Below are 19,605 nucleotides of genomic sequence, written 5' to 3' on the forward strand. Positions count from 1 at the left end.
GCGGGCGGCTGAGTGTCAGTTGGTTGTAGGAGAGCCAATTTGGTGTTTAGAGTTTTAGTCCTTTCAATAGCCGTGGTGTAAAAGTGGAGGGAGAGTGAATCACACAGTGATTGTGACGGGGTCGGGATGGTTGTGTTACAAGCTGGATTGGTGAATTCTGAGATGATTTTGTGGAGTTCTTTGCTTGGGTTTTTGGAGTTTAGGATTCGGGTGTTGTAGTGGGCTTTTTTTGCTTTCCGGATTTCGGCCTTGTACTGATACAATTGTCGGGCCAAGGTGGTCTTGCTCTCTTGGGTTTTCTCTTTCCGCCAATTGCGTTCGAGGTATTTGTAATGCCGTTTAGTGGTTTTTAACTCAGGAGTAAACCATCTGGGAAAAGGGCCAAGGCGTGATGATGGTTTGCACAGGGGAGTGAGTCGTGTCAGCGATGCATTGAGCCATGAGTCAAAGGCTTCAGGCGTTAGATGGTTGTGGGGACGGTAGGTAGGTGGTCGAGACTGGAGGAGTGCCTCGGCTAGGTCTGGGGTGATTTTTAGTTTTTTCCAGCACTTGCGTAGGTTCGGAGGCTCAGATGTGCGTATGGGAAGGGGGCTGGGAGAGTGGATGGTGAACGAGAGAATAAAATGATCGGACCAGATGATAGGGGTGGGGGGCTTTAGGTGAATCAGGGTATTGGAGCTAAAGATGGCATCGAGAGTGTGTCCTTTAAAGTGAGTCGGGCCGTTTATGTGGGGTTGGAGGTTAATTGCATCTAGACCGTCAAACAGGGCGTGGGTCATAGGGTTGGTGGGGTTGATTGGCTGGTGATTGTTTATAGGGAAGACAATGAACATTCTAAACTGCCTTTCATCGTCTTTGCCCAGCTGAGAGGTCGCGTATTAAGCTGCTCCTGCTTAACTTGTTCAGGGGTTTCAAGTTTCAAGCGGTCGAGCGGCTTATTTGGAAAAGCAAACAGGAATCTTGTGGAGATTCATTTTGGCACTGAACAGGAGTAAGAAGATTTAGAGTTATCCAAGAAAAAAGAAAGGTTTCAAAGACTCTCCACAAGATAAGTCCTTTTAAAACTCAAGACACTTTCTATAATGTCATTGTAGAAGATTTAATCTGATTTTCAAGTTCATATGAAAAATATTTACTAAGAACTTTATTGCTGTCGCATGTTTGGCTTTGTTACGCTACGTTTTCTATCAAGCGCGTGGTTTTTCGGTTAACAGAAGCCTGCGCGTGAGAGACTTCGCTTGAGTATCTAGCGCGAGCTCTTTGGTGTCGCGTGATACTCTTGTGCGTGTGTTTTTTTTACCCGCGGTTGAACTTCAGCGCGTGTGCTCGCATATTGGACTAAGCGCGTGTGGATTTTTACCCGCGGTTTGTCGTCAGCGCGTGTGCTCGCATATTGGACTAAGCGCGTGTGGATTTTTACCCGCGGTTTGTCGTCAGCGCGTGTGCTCGCATATTGGACTAAGCGCGTGTGGATTTTTACCCGCGGTTTGTCGTCAGCGCGTGTGCTCGCATATTGGATTAAGCGCGTGTGGATTTTTACCCGCGGTTTGTCGTCAGCGCGTGTGTTCGCATCCTGGACTAAGCGCGTGTGGATTTTTACCCGCGGTTGAACTTCAGCGCGTGTGCGTGCTTTCGTTTAATCGCGTGTGGATTTTTTCTGTGGTATAATCTACAGCGCTTCAACGATCTTCACTCAGTTTGGATCCCTATGCGAGTTCAAGAGATTTCTACGTGAGATTTTTGACGCAGTTTCAAGAACTGTTAATTTAAGTAAAAACACTCTAAAAAGAAATGTATAAGAAGAAATATAAATACTTTCCAGAAACACTAGAACTTCCATTTACTTTTAATGAACTTAAGACTTTGTTCAAGCTTCTTGAGTTTAAAGAAGATTACCTGCAAAGTTAATTTCACATTCATGGACCTACTAAGAAGGCTGAATGATCGTTGAGATTCAAGTCAACTAGTAAGGAAGTCTAGTCAGCTTATCACTTCTCTGGGCATATTGTAGAGAAGTTCCAGGTATGGTTTTTACTTTATTTGGTAAAGGATATTGATACTTAAGGTTAGTATAGTGCCTCATGAATAACAAGGTGTATTATTTGTTTATGTTTTACCACAGGTGAAGAACCAGCTAGTCTTAGCTTCCAGCCTGGTGTTTGTTAATTTGTCCCTTCCCCCTTTCCCCTGGAAGTGAGGTAAACTGAGCAGTTTATAGTATCAGCTCAGAGTGCCACATTTTGGGTGGATTGTCGGGGGCTCAGCAGCTTCTGCAGACACCAGGATCTCAGCCTGACAGAATGAAAGGCCAATAAAAAAGAAAAAGTCTGCCCAAGCTGTATGAACCCCGACGAGATAGCCATGGAGGCGTTGGGAGAAATGGTTAGGGAAATTAGAGAAGAGTTACGGGTGGCTCATCGAGAATACTCAAATCTTAATAAAAGAATAGATGAGTTAAATTTAAAGGTAACACAAATACAAGAAAAGGAAGTTTCGGAAGGTGCAGGAAACCCACCTGAGCTAGTGAGAGTAGGGGAAGAACAAGAACCTAGACTTTCAAGGGAAGTGGTGGGTGGTTTAGGAACTTTAGTTATGCCTGTTCCTTTGGCTGCTCCTGAGCGTTTTTTGGGAGATCCGAGAAAGTTTCAAATTTTTCAGACTCAGTGCGAATTACATTTCTTAAGTCGTCCCGAGTTATTTTCAACGGATGCTTCCAAGGTCACATTTACATTATCTTATTTATCAGGAGAAGCATCTGCGTGGGGAAGTCTCTTGGTGAGTCAAAAGAGTTTGGCTTTGAATAATTATTCCCTGTTCCAGGCCGAATTTAAAAAGATGTTTGATAAGAGACAGGTATCTCTAGAGGTAGATGGAGAACTACTGGAGTTGCGTCAGGGAGGAAAGGAGTTGATTTCTTATATCACTCAATTTAGAACTTTAATTTTAGAGAGTAGATGGCCAGAGGAGAAGAGGGCTTCCTTATTTTATCGGGGCTTAAAAGATGAATTGAAAGATGCTTTGGCTGGTGTTTTGGAACGACCAACTACTTTAGATGCTCTAATTGATTTGGTCGTTCGGTTAGATTTTCGTTTAACCGAAAGACGTTTAGAGCGTAGACGTTCTCAGGGGGAAGTTAGGTTTCCAGGAAGAGTAGAGAGATCTAAGGTTGAGGTGGTGAACAGGGAAGTTAAGTCAAAGGGAAATGAGCTGCAGAGTCGGGTGAGAGGTCCGTTGTCAAAGGAAGAGAAGACAAGAAGAAGGGAGAATAATTTGTGCCTATACTGCGGTAGGAGTGGTCATTTCCTTGAAAACTGTCCTTTTACCTCCAAGAAGATCTTCAACTCTTCAGGCAGAGTACAACAAGTTGCTAACACGATACAGACAGCTGTTCCTCATATAACTGTGAACGTATCCTTAATGTTTGAAAAGAAAATCTTAGGTTCTGGGCCAATTATTATTGATTCAGGGGCTACAGGAAATTTTATGGACAGAGGATTGGCAAAGAGTTTAGGTGTTCCTTTAGTGGCTAAGAAAGAAGTTGAGCAGGTAAGGGCAGTTGATGGTACATCTCTTTCTTCAGGTCCAATCACTCATAATACAGAGGTACTTGAGATGGAGTTAACTGGAGGTCATAAGGAAACTATCTCTGTTGAATTAATTGATGCTCCAATCTTGAAAATAATCTTGGGTATGCCCTGGCTTACTCTGCATAATCCTAGAATTGATTGGAGTGCAAGAATTGTATCCCTAGAATCAACTTTTTGTAAGGAACATTGTTTCTTAGGGAAAAGTCATGGAGAGGAAGAAAGATTTGTGAATTCTGTTTCGTTTTCACTTGCAGAAAGAGGGGCAATAGGTTTTGATGTTGGAGCAGTAGTGGGTGAACTTCCTACTTGTTATCAAGATTTTTGGGATGTATTTGATGAAAAGGAAGCTGGAGAGTTGCCTCCTCATAGACTGTTTGACTGCAGGATAGATTTGGAGCCTGGAGCTATTTTACCTAGCAGTAGGGTTTATGCCCTGACAGAAAAAGAGAATGACTATTTGAAAGAATACTTAAAGGAAAATTTGGCTAAGGGTTTTATTCGGCACTCTCAATCGCCGGCTGCCTCACCATTGTTTTTTGTGCCAAAATCTGACGGTTCCCTCAGAACTTGTATAGATTATAGGGCGGTAAATAGAATGACAGTAAAAAATAGGTATCCGCTCCCTCTCATCTCTGAGATGTTAAATCAAATTCAAGGTGCCACCATTTTTTCTAAATTGGATTTAAGGGGGGCTTATCATCTGGTACGAGTTCAAGAGGGGGATGAGTGGAAGACGGCATTTAAGACCAGATTTGGCCTGTACGAGTACCAAGTGATGCCATTCGGTCTTTGCAATGCCCCAGCGGCTTTTCAATTTTTTATCGATGAGGTTCTTCGGGAATTTCTTGATATTTTTGTTATTGTTTATATTGACGATATTTTGATTTTTTCCCAAAGTGTGGAGAAACACAAAATTCACGTTCGACAGGTCTTGAGAAAATTGAGAGAGAATAATCTTTACGCTAAATTGGAGAAGAGTCAGTTCCATACGAATTCCGTGGAATTTTTAGGTTTTGTGATCACTCCTAGTGGTCTGGAAATGAATCCGAAAAAGGTGGAAGCGGTTCGTGATTGGCCTATTCCAACGAAGGTGAAGGAGATCCAGAGTTTTTTGGGATTTTCCAACTTTTACCGAAGATTCATTGAAGGCTTCTCCAGTTTGGTGACTCCAATTACTCGACTTTTGAAGAAAGGAGTTCCTTTTGTTTGGGACGTTAAGGCTAATGAGGCTTTTAAAGTATTGAAGGAGAAATTCATAACTACTCCTATCTTAATTCATCCTGATACTTCCAAGCCATTTTTTGTAGAGGCTGATGCTTCCAATGTGGCAATGGGAGCAGTGTTGTCGCAGAGGCATAATCTTACTGGACAATTGCATCCTGTGGCCTACTTTTCTCAGAGGTTCTCACCAGCGGAAGAAAATTATACCATTTCAGATCGCGAGCTTCTTGCTATCAAAGCAGCATTTGAAGAATGGCGACATTTTTTAAAAGGAGCACGTCACACTGTGACAGTATTAACCGATCACCGAAACTTACTCTTTTTGAAGACAGCAAGAACTCTGACACCTCGACAACTAAGGTGGTCTTTATTTTTTGCAGATTATGATTTTATAGTTACTTTTAAGCCAGGAAATCAAAATAAAAAAGCAGATGCTCTGTCACGACAATTTCCAGAAAGTGAAGTTAAGTCGGTTTGTGAGTCACTTCCTCTGATCGCTCCAGAACGTTTTGTTCTTGCTGGAATTGAGAAAGAAAACGAAATCTTTAAACAAGTACGAGAATCCATATCTGAGAGACAACTTGAACATTGGGTTCGTTTGGATCCAGCTCGCAAGATTAAAGATGGTTTACCTTATCTGGACGACAGACTCTATTTACCATCTATTGAAGTTAGAGAAAAGATTTTGAAGGAATGTCACGATTCAGTTCTGGCAGGACATCCAGGATATCGAAAAACACTTGAGTTGTTCAGAAGACATTTTTGGTGGGAGAAAATTCGACAAGATACTCTTAATTTTGTTAAGACCTGTGAAGTTTGTGCTAGATCTAAGAACCTCATCGGAAAGCCTTCTGGGTTATTGGAACCGTTACCCGTTCCACCGCGGCCTTGGTATTCAGTGTCTTTAGATTTCATCACGGATCTACCACTAGATAAGGGGTGTACATCAGTATTGGTTGTAGTGGATTTACTCACTAAAGAAGCACATTTCATTCCAATGAAGGGAGAGGTTACCGCTGATAGTTTAGCTCACAGTTTCTTACAAGAAGTAGTTAAACTGCATGGAATTCCCAGTCAGGTCATCTCAGACAGAGGGTCTCAATTTATTTCTAAATTTTGGAGAGCTTTCTGTAAGAGATTGGGAGTTGAGGTATGCCTATCATCCGGTTACCATCCCGAAACCAATGGGCAAGTGGAAAGGATAAATCAGGAGTTGGAGAAATATTTGAGATGTTATCTACAGACAGGGGAAGAGTGGGTAGATATGTTGTGGGTGGCAGAATTTGCATATAACAACTGTAGTAAGGATGCCACCTCAATGTCTCCATTTTATTTGGGACGAGGTTTTCATCCTCGTTTTCTTAGTATAGAGATCGATTATGATGCTGAAAACCCGGAAGTGGAAAAGAGACTAGAGATCATGAAAAGACATTTGGAGAAGGCAAAAGGGGTGTTGGTGGAGAGTAAACAGAAATATAAAAGATTTGCGGACCTTAAAAGAAAGACTAGTCCCCAGTATAGGGAGGGAGATTTGGTATGGTTATCAACCAAATTTTTGAGAATTAAGGGAAGAAATAAGTTTTGCCCTCGTTTTGTAGGGCCGTTTGTGGTTAAAAGGGTGATAAATCCAGTGGCTGTTCGCCTTAGATTACCAAGACATATGAAAACTCATCCAACTTTTCATGTTAGCTTGTTGAAACCAGTGGTTAAAGGAACTAGATTGACACCTACTCCTTCACCAGTTGTATTTGAGGAAGATGATTCAGAAGAATTCGTAGTTAAGAAAATTCTGGACTCTAGAATAGTGAGAGGAAAGCTACAGTATCTCCTTGATTGGGAGGGTTTTGGTCCTGAAGAACGCACTTGGGAGAAAGCAAGTGATGTACATGCTCCTCATTTGGTTAAAAAATTCCATAAGAAATTTCCATTGAAAAAAGGCCCAGGGACTGGGCGTTAGAAGGGGGGTACTGTCAGGTACTGTTAGGATACAGTGACATAATCTGAGACATTAGGTCTGGGGAAAATTAGTATAGAAAGGTTTTTGGAAGTTATTATGAGTTTAATTTTAAAACAGCCAATTTTGCCCTTAACATTCATTGCAGTCTATGGAGAATGCCCCAAGCCAAGATGGAGGTCCTCAGTCTAAGTTCTGATTGGCTGGTGATTGTTTATAGGGAAGACAATGAACATTCTAAACTGCCTTTCATCGTCTTTGCCCAGCTGAGAGGTCGCGTATTAAGCTGCTCCTGCTTAACTTGTTCAGGGGTTTCAAGTTTCAAGCGGTCGAGCGGCTTATTTGGAAAAGCAAACAGGAATCTTGTGGAGATTCATTTTGGCACTGAACAGGAGTAAGAAGATTTCGAGTTATCCAAGAAAAAAGAAAGGTTTCAAAGACTCTCCACAAGATAAGTCCTTTTAAAACTCAAGACTCTTTCTATAATGTCATTGTAGAAGATTTAATCTGATTTTCAAGTTCATATGAAAAATATTTACTAAGAACTTTATTGCTGTCGCATGTTTGGCTTTGTTACGCTACGTTTTCTATCAAGCGCGTGGTTTTTCCGTTAACAGAAGCCTGCGCGTGAGAGACTTCGATTGAGTATCTAGCGCGAGCTCTTTGGTGTCGCGTGATACTCTTGTGCGTGTGTTTTTTTTACCCGCGGTTGAACTTCAGCGCGTGTGCTCGCATATTGGACTAAGCGCGTGTGGATTTTTACCCGCGGTTTGTCGTCAGCGCGTGTGCTCGCATATTGGACTAAGCGCGTGTGGATTTTTACCCGCGGTTTGTCGTCAGCGCGTGTGCTCGCATATTGGACTAAGCGCGTGTGGATTTTTACCCGCGGTTTGTCGTCAGCGCGTGTGCTCGCATATTGGATTAAGCGCGTGTGGATTTTTACCCGCGGTTTGTCGTCAGCGCGTGTGTTCGCATCCTGGACTAAGCGCGTGTGGATTTTTACCCGCGGTTGAACTTCAGCGCGTGTGCGTGCTTTCGTTTAATCGCGTGTGGATTTTTTCTGTGGTATAATCTACAGCGCTTCAACGATCTTCACTCAGTTTGGATCCCTATGCGAGTTCAAGAGATTTCTACGTGAGATTTTTGACGCAAGTTTCAAGAACTGTTAATTTAAGTAAAAACACTCTAAAAAGAAATTTATAAGAAGAAATATAAATACTTTCCAGAAACACTAGAACTTCCATTTACTTTTAATGAACTTAAGACTTTGTTCAAGCTTCTTGAGTTTAAAGAAGATTACCTGCAAAGTTAATTTCACATTCATGGACCTACTAAGAAGGCTGAATGATCGTTGAGATTCAAGTCAACTAGTAAGGAAGTCTAGTCAGCTTATCACTTCTCTGGGCATATTGTAGAGAAGTTCCAGGTATGGTTTTTACTTTATTTGGTAAAGGATATTGATACTTAAGGTTAGTATAGTGCCTCATGAATAACAAGGTGTATTATATGTTTATGTTTTACCACAGGTGAAGAACCAGCTAGTCTTAGCTTCCAGCCTGGTGTTTGTTAATTTGTCCCTTCCCCCTTTCCCCTGGAAGTGAGGTAAACTGAGCAGTTTATAGTATCAGCTCAGAGTGCCACATTTTGGGTGGATTGTCGGGGGCTCAGCAGCTTCTGCAGACACCAGGATCTCAGCCTGACAGCTCCCCCTGGATGAATCCACACCAAACTTTGCAAAATAATTATATGGCTCATTCTGAATATTTTAGCAAAGTTTGGTAGGGTTTGGTCCAGGGAGGGCAAAGTTATAGGGGGGCCCCAAAACTTATTTTTTCCCATAGACTGAATGGGGAAAAAAAGTTTGCTCACGCCTACACCCCAAACCGCTGGATGGATTTTCACCCAATTTGTGGCAGGAGCAGCGGCCTGGTCCCAAAAGCAGGCTTTTGTAAATTTGGTGAAAATCAGTCCAGTAGTTTTTTTTAAAAACAACCAAAAAGTAGGTCACAAAAAATTAGTTATATCGTTGTCTGCTCCGTGGACACATTTCCCTGTTCGGTCCGCGGACAGTGTTCTGATTGGCTAATCGGCATGTGTCATGTTTGTGGACATGCAACGTGTCCGCTGATTGGATGGTGAAAAGCGTGGAGTGCGTTGAATTTTTGGGAATGCCCGCCATCTTGTATCCGCGGACATCCACGGACAGCGCAGTGACAAATGGTGGAGAAATACAATTTTGGCAAGTGTGTTGGAGTGTAAGACTGTTTGGGGAGGGAGGGGGAGTAAGAGATGGGTCAAATATTGTATCTATTTAGGTGGCAGGCACCCCTGTTGTGTTTGTTGTGTCCGCAGTCAGCCACACTGTCCTTGATGTCCGTAATCGACCAAAATGGGGGTGTCCTAAGGACACTATACCTGTCTGCATTGTTCGCAGGCAAGTTAAAACTGTTCTAAGAACACACACAGTGTCCGGGATGTCCGTAATCAAACGAAAATGGAGGTGTCCTAAGGACACTATACTTGTCCGTACTGTTCGCAGGCAAGTTGAAACTGTTCTAAGAATACACACGGTGTCCGGGATATCCGTAATTAAACAAAAATGGAGGTGTCCTAAGGACACTGTACCTGTCCGTATTGTTCGCAGGCAAGTTGAAACTGGTCTAAGAACACACACAGTGTCCGGGATGTCCATAATCAAACAAAAATAGAGGTGTCCTAAGGACACTATACCTGTCTGTACTGTTCGCAGGCAAGTCGAACATAAAAATTGCCCATTTGACATAGTTAAAATGTTTGATTCTATAGGTGTGATCTATGGGTGTGATTTGTTGTGGTGGTTGTGGTCAGGGCCTAGAGTCTTGGGTGCATGGCCAGAGGCCAGAGGCCATGCACCCAAGACCAAAGTTCAAGACCAAAGTTGTAAGTACCGAAGTTATAAGCTAGCATGGGTATGATATGTTGCAGTGGTTGTGGCCAGGGCCTACCCAAGACCAAAGTTATAAGTACCGAAGTTCTAAGCTACCATGGGTGTGATATGCTGCGGTGGTTGTAGCCAGGTCCTAGAGTGTTGGGTGCATGCGCCATGCACCCAAGACCAAAGTTATATGCACTGTTTGCTTCAATGGTTGTGTTATGGAGCAGTATTTATGAGTTGTACTTATTGTAATATACTTACTGCTTGGTTTGGTAACTGGAGTACATATATTCTTTGTTAATTTCTGTGATAAAAGAAAAGATCATGTTAGTATTGGTAGTTTGTAAGGACTTATAGCATTGAATAATAGACATTCTTTATTCATTTTGACCCTTATATTTAGTAGATTACAAACAAGTGTACTGTGCTATTTGCTCAGTTTCTGTGTTTGTTTTTCAAATCATTGGGTCTGTGGGGAAAAAAAAAATCCATGTCGGATTAAAAAAAAACTTTTTTTTGTTATGCTACAGTCTATTTGTTTGTTTGTTTTCAGTGTTCACTTATTGTTTCTGGCTAATGTTCTATCTGTTGGCTTGTTGCATATTTCTGGAGCAGTTACATACCTGTTGGCGTATTCTAACTGTCTATATGTTGTTATAATTTAGTGATATTGATTTATCTGTTTGGTTGTTGCAAAATCTTGGGGCAGTTATATACCTGTTGGCGTATTATAACTGTTTATTTCTTGTTATAATTTAGTGGTATTTATCTGATTGGTTGTTATAGAATCTTGGGGCAGTTAGATATCTGTTGGTGTATTCTAACAGTTTATAGTTTTATAATTGAAGTTTTGTTAATGTTTAAATTTTGGTTTTAAGAAGATTAAATAAGCGTTTGTAAGATTTGTTGGTAATCTCTGCTTTAGAGTAATGGTACTATCATTACATTCGAACCATCCACATTTCTTTTTAATATATGCAGTGTAGTGAACTGCATTAGTTGTGGCCCCTGCGTGGTAGATTATACCTATTGCTGTGAAGGTTTTCTGACCAAGTGATACTTGACCATGTGTGAATCCAGTCAGCTTGCAGTTTTTTTTTTGGTACCATCTGCATTGTAACGTAGACGCATTAGTATTATGTATTTACTATGTGTTTGTATTAGTAAGGTGGAGCGATTATCTGAATTGCAGGTAGTACATAATCTACCATGGTTTGCATTTTGTAAAAGTTGCTGAAATGGAACCGACTCACAATTAGGTATGGATACATACACAAAGCGGTCATTAGGGATTTGTTCCTGTGTCACATTGTTGCAGAGTGCATGTATGTTTCCATATGTATGAAATCTGGAACATTTCATTTACAGGTATGTTTTTGTTTTCAAGTACTTGTAGTAAGTACATTAGACATACTTGTGGATCTACTTGTGAGTTTATAGTGAATTTCACAATTCCAGCACAGTAGTCCAGTTCTTGTCTTATTCCATGAATACTATACGTGTTGTCAGGATTGTTTGTTGTGTTTTTATGAAGTACTAACATTTGCAAACACAATTGGTCTGTACTGTGTAAGTAAACGTTGTCAACAATTGGTGGTAATTGAAATAGAATATTCATTGTTACATTTGCGTAGCAAATTACACCAGTTATATTTGAACATTTGAATGGACCAGATAGGTCTGTGTCAAAGTCATTTTTTTGGAGTGTTTGTTGCTTCTTTGAAGAAGTACCTGAGTTACTTTGAGTAATAGGTTCGTCTTTGGTTGTGGTAATTGATGAAGTATTAGCTTCTTTTCGTCTCTTTGGAGGATTTGCAGTGAGATCCTGTTGTATTTCTGTTTGAATTATTTTTCTTTTACAACATTTTCTTTTTTGTGGAACAGAATATGTTTTTAGATGTGGGTGTATAGTGAACGTAGTCTATTGTATTCTAAAATGCAAGGAATACCAGCGTTTACTTTACTTGCATCAAAGTTGATTAGAAATAGACCGTCAAGTGTACGTAAGCGTGATAGTGCTACGTAGCTCATGCCTTCTTTAAAGACTGTGTTACCAATACCTATCAATGCTTTGTCTAGGGTAAGACCTTGTGATTTATGAATGGTGACTGCGTATGCTAGAGTTAGAGAAAAATGTTCTCTGCGTACATACATGTCTTTGAAGAGAAGGAATCGAGCTGTTGAGCGCCCTATCCTTTTTACTTCTGAAATTTTGTCAAAGAGAATATTGACAAACTGAATGTTGTTGTCACGTGGGTATGTTTGAAAGCAAACAACTGTACCCAGTGCTCCATTAACTAGTCCTTGCTCCACGTCAAGGTTACGTTTAAGCATGACTATACAGTTTAAGGATAATTTTAATATTTTTTCCAAACCAGCTGTGTTGGAGTTTGAATTTTCTAAACTATTTAGTCTTGTTGTGGCTTGTTGACACATGGGTAGTGTCATACTATGTGCGTCCAGTTTGTCTGTGTAGAAAATTTCAATTATTGGTTGCATTTCTTTTTTCAACATTGTTTCATTGAATTTGGAACAGCTTGCAAGAGTTGGCATTAAGGACATACAATTGACATTTTTGTCCGATAATTGTTCCATAACATCAGTAGCACATGAGTTATGGCCATAAATTGCATGGATGTGCTGGGTTTTTAATATTGCTTGTGCTTCTTGAGAAAGAAAACCAACACTAATACTTTTTAAAATGTTACTGCAGGTGAGGTCTGCAGACTGTCACATGTTTTCTGTTAATTCTCTGTATTTGAAATGTTGCCAAAGGTTGACATTTCCTCTGCTGCCAACAGTTTTCTTTAAGAGTTTGTGTGCTAAGGTTTTAAAAATAGGTTCACCTTTCACTGGTGTCAATTGAAGAAAATCTTCGAAAACAATAATGTGTTTTCCTCCAAAGAGCTCTTCATAGTTTGTTTTAAGTACTTCTTGTAATCTGAGGTGAATCAAAGCCAACATTAGGTTGGAGACCATACTCACTTCATCTATTAGTAGCATTTTCATTTGTTTTAACACTCTGCGTAGTTCCATTGCAGCTTCTGTAGAAAGTTTGTAATATTCTAATTTGTTTTGGTGTTCTACTGGCAGGAGTAGTAATCGGTGTAAAGGGACACCGCCTATGTTGTAGGCAGCTAAACCTGTGGGGGCAGTTACAACAGCTGACAGTTTGTTGTTTGTCAATTGTTGAATTTGATTAAGAATGTTTTGCCTGAACCAGCTTCACCACTGACGTATAATAGTATAGGTTTGTAATTTTGGCAGGTACATTCTTTATTTTCATGTTGTACACCATTGGCAATTCCTTTTGTTACTTCTTGAAAAAGGCTACGCTGATCATTGTTTAGTTTTGATTGTAGTGTACTTAAGTCTTCTGTATCTTCATACTGACACACGGTGTTTTCTACTTCTGTCACAGCTAATTCTGCCTCATTTGCTATTAGTGGCTGTCCCAATGTTTCTTGGCTTCGTGTTACAGAAGGTTGACTGCTGTCAGGAGTGTCCTTATCTAGTTGGGCCTGGAGTTCTTCTTCATGTTGCTGTTCAATGTGCAACTTTGTTTTGTACTGTGTAAAGTTTACATCGGTGATAGTGCTTTTGTTTGCTTTGAAAGCGTCTTCATAAGAGTCATAGTTATCTAGTATTTCTTCTTCTTTTCTCCATGGTTTAAAGAGTTGTAGCAGGGGCATGTAATATAGTTATTTATGTTGAGGAGTTTTTAATGACAATTTGAAATTATTAATTAAACTTGGTTTGGTAAGTGTTACTAAGCTGCCTTCACAATTTGACACTCTGTATCTACCTTTTTTTCATCGGGTTTTATATTATTTTTGTATGTGAAGTTTTAGGCTCTGTGGTATAGACACATGGGGCCTCATTACGAGGTGGGTGGTAAGGGATTACCGGCACCGGTAAGGGCACCGGTGGTGGTAATCCCTTACCGCCCTACTACGAGTTCCCTTTGCGGGTCCTCCCTTAACGCCTTTTTTTTCCAGGCGTTAAGGACGGGACCCGCAAATGGACTCTGGAGCTAATAACGGTACCGCAATTTGTGGTACCGTTATTAGCGCCTTCCCCATTCCCATTGAGCCCTATGGAGGCTCAAATGGGAATGGGGAATGGCCCTGGTGAATGGGGAATTAACGGTCCCACCAACCTTGGAATGGACCGGTAATTGCTCCATTCACCAGGGCGGAGTCAGAACGAGTTTGGAGGCAGCCATGGCGCTAATAGCGCCATGGCTACCTCCAACCTCGTAATGCGGCCCATGGTTTCCAAAGTGTTACTCCTGTTTGGGTAGTATGTGTCTATTAAATTGTTTTTCAAAATGTCTTGGCTGTTGGGATCATTTTTGGCTATTGTTTCTATGTCGTCGTATGATTTGAGAACTCTTTTTCTAGATTTAGCAGGACCAAGACTTAGCCATACTATATTTTCAGATTTTCCATACAAAGCAGTACCAGTTAAACGATCTGCAGCTTCATAGCAGCCAGATTCTCTATGGGAGAGCATGTTTATGCCCAAGCTGTACAATTTCTGGGACAGTGTTTTGTCTGATGGCAGGTCATTCCAGAGGTCTTTAAGATCTGTTTTTTCTGCTTTGGTTAAGTAGGCTGTAACATATCATGCAACTGCAGTGGAATTGTCTGCAATGTACTGCACATTTATGTTTGCATTCCACAATAGGGTAATGATTGCATTGTAATCATTGATATGTTTTGCTTCTTCTGTTCTTTTTATGTAATATGTATTTTTAGGTGTTTTACCTTTAACACTATGGGCCTCATTACAGGTCGGGCGGTCCGGAAATAACAGTGGCGGTAAACCCGCCGCCACTGTTAATTCCGGACAGCCCGATCCCGACTCCTGCACGCGGGGGGTTATGGTCCCGCCAGGTCTGACCTGGCGGGTTTAACACAGCCCGCCTGCAGGCGGACGTGGAAACACCAGCACCTTCACGAGATGGTGCCGGTGTTTCCACGTCCCCATTCCCATTGAGTCCTATGGGACTGAATGGGAATGGGGGTTTACCAAATTCTGCCTCTGGAATTCCCGGGACACCAGGGTCATAATGCCCTGGTATTTCCGGGAGTCACGGAGGCGGAAGGGTAATACGAGTCCGGCGGTAACCAGGCGGTTTTACCACCTCAGTTACTGCCGAACTCGTAATGAGGCCCTATGTCTAACTGAAGACATGAAGTTTTTCACTTCACCTGTTTCTGTAACTAGTCTAGGGAAACCAAAGCGGTATTTGGTGTAGTATTTCCCTTTGTTTTTGTATTTGCGACGACAATATTTGCCACATTTGTGTCTTTGAAATTGTACAATGTGTGCATGAAGATCACTATTTGTTGCTTCTGACGGAATTTCACAATAACATATTTTTCGAAACTGCAACACAATGGCATCACTGTTTTGAACAAATTTAGGAGCATCTTTAATCCATAAAAGCATGTGGATATGTGGTGCTGCTCTGGCTTGGTATTCTTTTCTCCAAAAGTAGTGTTGCACTTCTCCAAGGGGAGGAACAGTTTTATTACAAATAACATGCAGCATAGAAATGAAGCGATGATGGAAATATCTTGAAACATTGACAGGTTCTAGAGAGCAAAGTTCTCCAGGTGTTAGTATATCTATGTTTGTTTTGTTTTTGTTTGATATGCGTAGGAAATAATGTAGATTTTCCCATGCATATTCTGCACAACTTAATGTAACAAACCAAGTGGGTGGGCCAAGGTTTCTTATCATACAACGTACATCTATGTGACGCTGGAAGCAGTACTCTTTTGTACCACACTTGTTTGCTAACAGATTTGTAATGCTTGATTGACATATTTTCATGTGTGTGCAACTCCGGAACATATAGTTGCTAGTTCACTTTCAAAGAGTAGGTGGAATATGTATTCCACATTTTGTCTAAATCTGGGATCTTCAGAATACATTCGTAATGAGCGGTATTCTGATGCTGTTATCTGAGTGGGTCTATCATCGTACCTTCCTCCTTTGCCAGTAGGAAGGAGTAGAGGAAAAGCACGTGCTTCTATACTTTTTGCCATATGCTGATTGGTGATCCTTTCGTTTGTCGCATTTGGTCCTTTCTAGTGCATCTTGTATGGTGTCATTAGAGTGTAATGGATGAATTGTATAATGGTCTAAAATATTGGATACTGTAGCAGGATCTAGAAGCGCAAATTGACCAGTTTCTGGTGACTCTTGAATTATTTCAGTTGTTTCCCTTAAATTTTCTTCAATATTTATTTCTTTGTAGTATTCATTATTGTCTTTTAGATATTGCAAGGCTTGTCTAACTTTATTGAAATCTACGGGTTGTTGCCATTTTTTTTTGTCTTTTTGTCTTTTGTAGGTACACCATTTACTAAGACAATTAAAGATTGTTCTATTGAACGTTGCACTCCCAGAGTGTGCACATTTTCGTTTAGATCTAATGGTAAATATACTACTTTGCCGCAAATGCTTTTCACCAATTCAGAGGGAGGTAATTTTGCTGTGTTTTTTTGAAGGCGTATTATTATTACTTGAAATGGGTGCACTGTTTGAATTATGATGCTCTCATATAAATTGAGTTGTTGCAGGGGTTTTGGTAGAAGGAATAATTCTAAATTATTTGTGATAGCACATGAAGGAGTTTGATTGTTGTCAAGTTTTGTAGTGCAGTAACTGCAAAGTGTTAAGGGGTCAGTTATTTCGTATTTATTTTCTGCTATAAGGTAGATAGCTAATACAAACCATTTGGAATCTTCATTGTCTTCTATTTTGTATGTTATGTCTATAGTTTTTGTGTTACTTTTATACAAAGTTCTGCGGCAACATACACACACACATGGTTTGGTACTTCAGCAGATGTACTTTTGAATTTTAGTATTTATTTTTTATATGTGTGTAATAGGAGGGTGCCATGTGCAGAATTGTTGCTAGTCTGTTGTAAAGCTATTGCCTTGTGTAAGTGGTTTTCACTTCCAAAATATTTACTCTGGATATGGTTGATTTCTTCGAGTAGGTCTTTGGCTGTACCATGTAGAAGATTTTTATTTAAATTGGCTAGTGCTAAAGCAGGACTTTTAGCATAGTACAGTTTATAGACTAGATTTCTTATAGTTGAATGATGTGTTGATATCATTTTGATATGATGGAAGCTGCTTTTGCAAATAGATCCTGAAATGCAGGCCAATGAATGTCCTTGCAGTCCTGTGTATTTGCACACTGGACAGGTATCCATGTTTTGCAGCAGTTTTATTTTGATTTTGTCTTTCCCTTTTACATATTGATTGAGGAACTGGCGTAAAGATTTGAACGATTTTTTGGCAATGTTACGCATTGACTTGCATGGCCATTTGTATACTGGACTTTCTGGTTCAGTCGAATGGAGAATTGATATTGAGTTTTCTGGGGATATTTTTGTAAGCAGTATTTCTTGTTCCATTCTGTTATTATTAAGTTTTTCATAACCTCGTCCACTGCTATGGATGGCAATTGTGTTTGTTTGATTTTGTTTGTATGCTTCTTCATTGAAATATGGTTCTGTGCTTGTGGTGTGACTCCATTCACCTCCACAGATATTTAAGAAGTTAATTGTGTTGACATTCCTTTTATTGAGAAGCCTTTTTGTTATTTAGTACTTAGTTTTGTTTGTGGTTTCATTCTGTTTAACACTAAAATAAATAGCTTTCTTTTGAGAAGGATTGCACTGTTCTAAGATTCATTTTCTACTGTAGTTTTTAAGGGTTGTGCATGATTTGTCTCCTGTTTTTATAAGATTCTGAAGGACTCTGTGGCAGAACATTTTTGCTAATATACTTTTTTTGGTATGGTTACTTCCTACTATATATAGATTTATAGGATCAGTTTTAGCAGTAGTGGTAGCTGCATTTCTGTTAATCATTTTCTGTTTTCTTTTACATTTTGATAGAGGAGGCAACGTTTCTGTACTCGACGATTGTTTAGTTCTGCTAAATGGCTATATTAGCTGTTTTGTTTGAACTTTTTGTACAAACTCTGCTAGAGATGGATGCTTATTTTGGACATTTTTATTTTCGTTTGTTCTATTTCTGTGTTGCTTTCTACGGACTAGCTTTCTGGTAGGCATTCTATGGGGCCTGTTGAAACAAAAAACTAGAAGGTATGGGTTGGGCTGTTGTGCAATGTATGGGTGCTGTATGCATGAGTGTTTGAGTATGATGGTAAAGATGTATCTGGTGGTGTGTGATTGTGCAATGGGTAGATACAATTAGTTGGGAAGGCTATTCTTCTATTTGTGTGTTACTGTACTGCGGTTCAGATGACAGTAGAAAGTGAGCTAGTGGTGAGGATAAGCACTAATAGTAAATCAAATGGTATAAAATTAAAACAATTCTTTGTTTTGTAATACTAATATTCTAGGGGCTGAGTTATGTTATTTGTGCTCTAAGAAACAGGGATTTGTGGCCATTCTGCGTGCTAATCCCTGTTTAATAAATGGTGATTTGTGGGCAGAATGGTACACAAATCTTCGTTATTTTGGTGCACAAATTACAGGAATCACCCGCACAGTGTGTTTGAGTAATACATTTTAATAACAAGAGGAGACATATAACAATTAACATTATAACAGTAACGGTGGAAGCAATTTAAAATTGAGAATCAGACCAAGAAAACAGTAAGTAGAGCAATTGAACTGAAGGGGAGAAGGAGAGTAGTGCAGTAGAAGTGAGAGAGAGGGAAGGGTGGGGAAGAGGATGAGGAGGGAAACAGATGGGGTTAAAGGTGGGAATGGGGGAGAGGGAAGGGGAGGGAGATGATTAAGGAGATAAGGCAAGGGGGCAGGGGGCAAGAGGTGGGAGGGGTTTAATGGTGGGGAATGGAGAAGGAGAGATTTGAGGAAAGTATAGAATGAGGAAAGGGTAGAAATAGAGCAGAGTGAGAGAGGTAAGGAGTTCCAGTGCAGGGGGGGCTAGGAGATGGAAGGAGTGGAAACGGGGTGTGGCAGAAGGGGAAGGAGGAACAGTGAGAAGAAAGTGGTCAGCAGAGTGTAGGGAGTGGGAGGGAGTGTAGAAAGAGAGGAGAGAGGAGAGATAAGGGGGAGCACGATTGTGGAGAGATTTAAAGATTAGTCAGAGAAACTAAGGTAGCATTGTACTTACTCTTTGTTTGTGGAATGAGCAGGTTTCATTGTAGTTGGTGTTTGTAGTTCAGATGTTGCTGTTTTCCAGGAGAGTGGTCTTCACTGCAATTGTAAAAGAAAGAAGTCAGTAATGTTGTGTGTTTATAGCAGTGATGTTAATTGAGAGATTCATTTTTATGTCTTTGTAGTAGTATTCTTGTTTGATTTCTGTACATAGTGTATGCATGCACTTTCATTTGACTATGAGCAGACTTTATATCTTACTTATATCATGTTAGTTCAACATGCTTTGTAAATGAGTGGAATATTAAGTGTATGAAATTCACTTGGTTTTTTAAAGCTCTGTTATAGAATGCTAGGAGAAAGAAGAAATAATGTTATATTTATTTTGCGATTTTTATTAGGTAAATGGCAGAAACTGTATAGAAAAGCATGGAATATATGTATTTGTGAAGCTGTGGGTAATAAAGTAGAAGGATGTGATTTAGAGGTAGTGGTGTTATTGCAGGTGGGAGAATTTCAATGAAAGTGTCTATGTGTGTGAGTGTATGAAGATGCATGAAATTGTACTGGCTGTGTGTAATTTTATGATACACTACTAAGTGTTTTTCCACAATTATATTGTTATTTCTTCCATCTTTTAATATTAGATTTTTTTAGATAGGTGTGTGTGTAAAAAAGTAATTAGATAGCAGACAGGTTTGGAAGTGATAGTTGATTATAGCAGATGGAAAAAATGATAATTAGTTAATTTTATAGGCTATACAGGTTAAGTGGCAGTTACTCTGTTTATATTCATTTTTTGTAG

The sequence above is a fragment of the Ambystoma mexicanum genome, chromosome 6p, assembly GCF_040938575.1.
Source record: "Ambystoma mexicanum isolate Mex_15411 chromosome 6p, UKY_AmexF1_1, whole genome shotgun sequence".
Lineage (NCBI taxonomy): Eukaryota > Metazoa > Chordata > Amphibia > Caudata > Ambystomatidae > Ambystoma > Ambystoma mexicanum.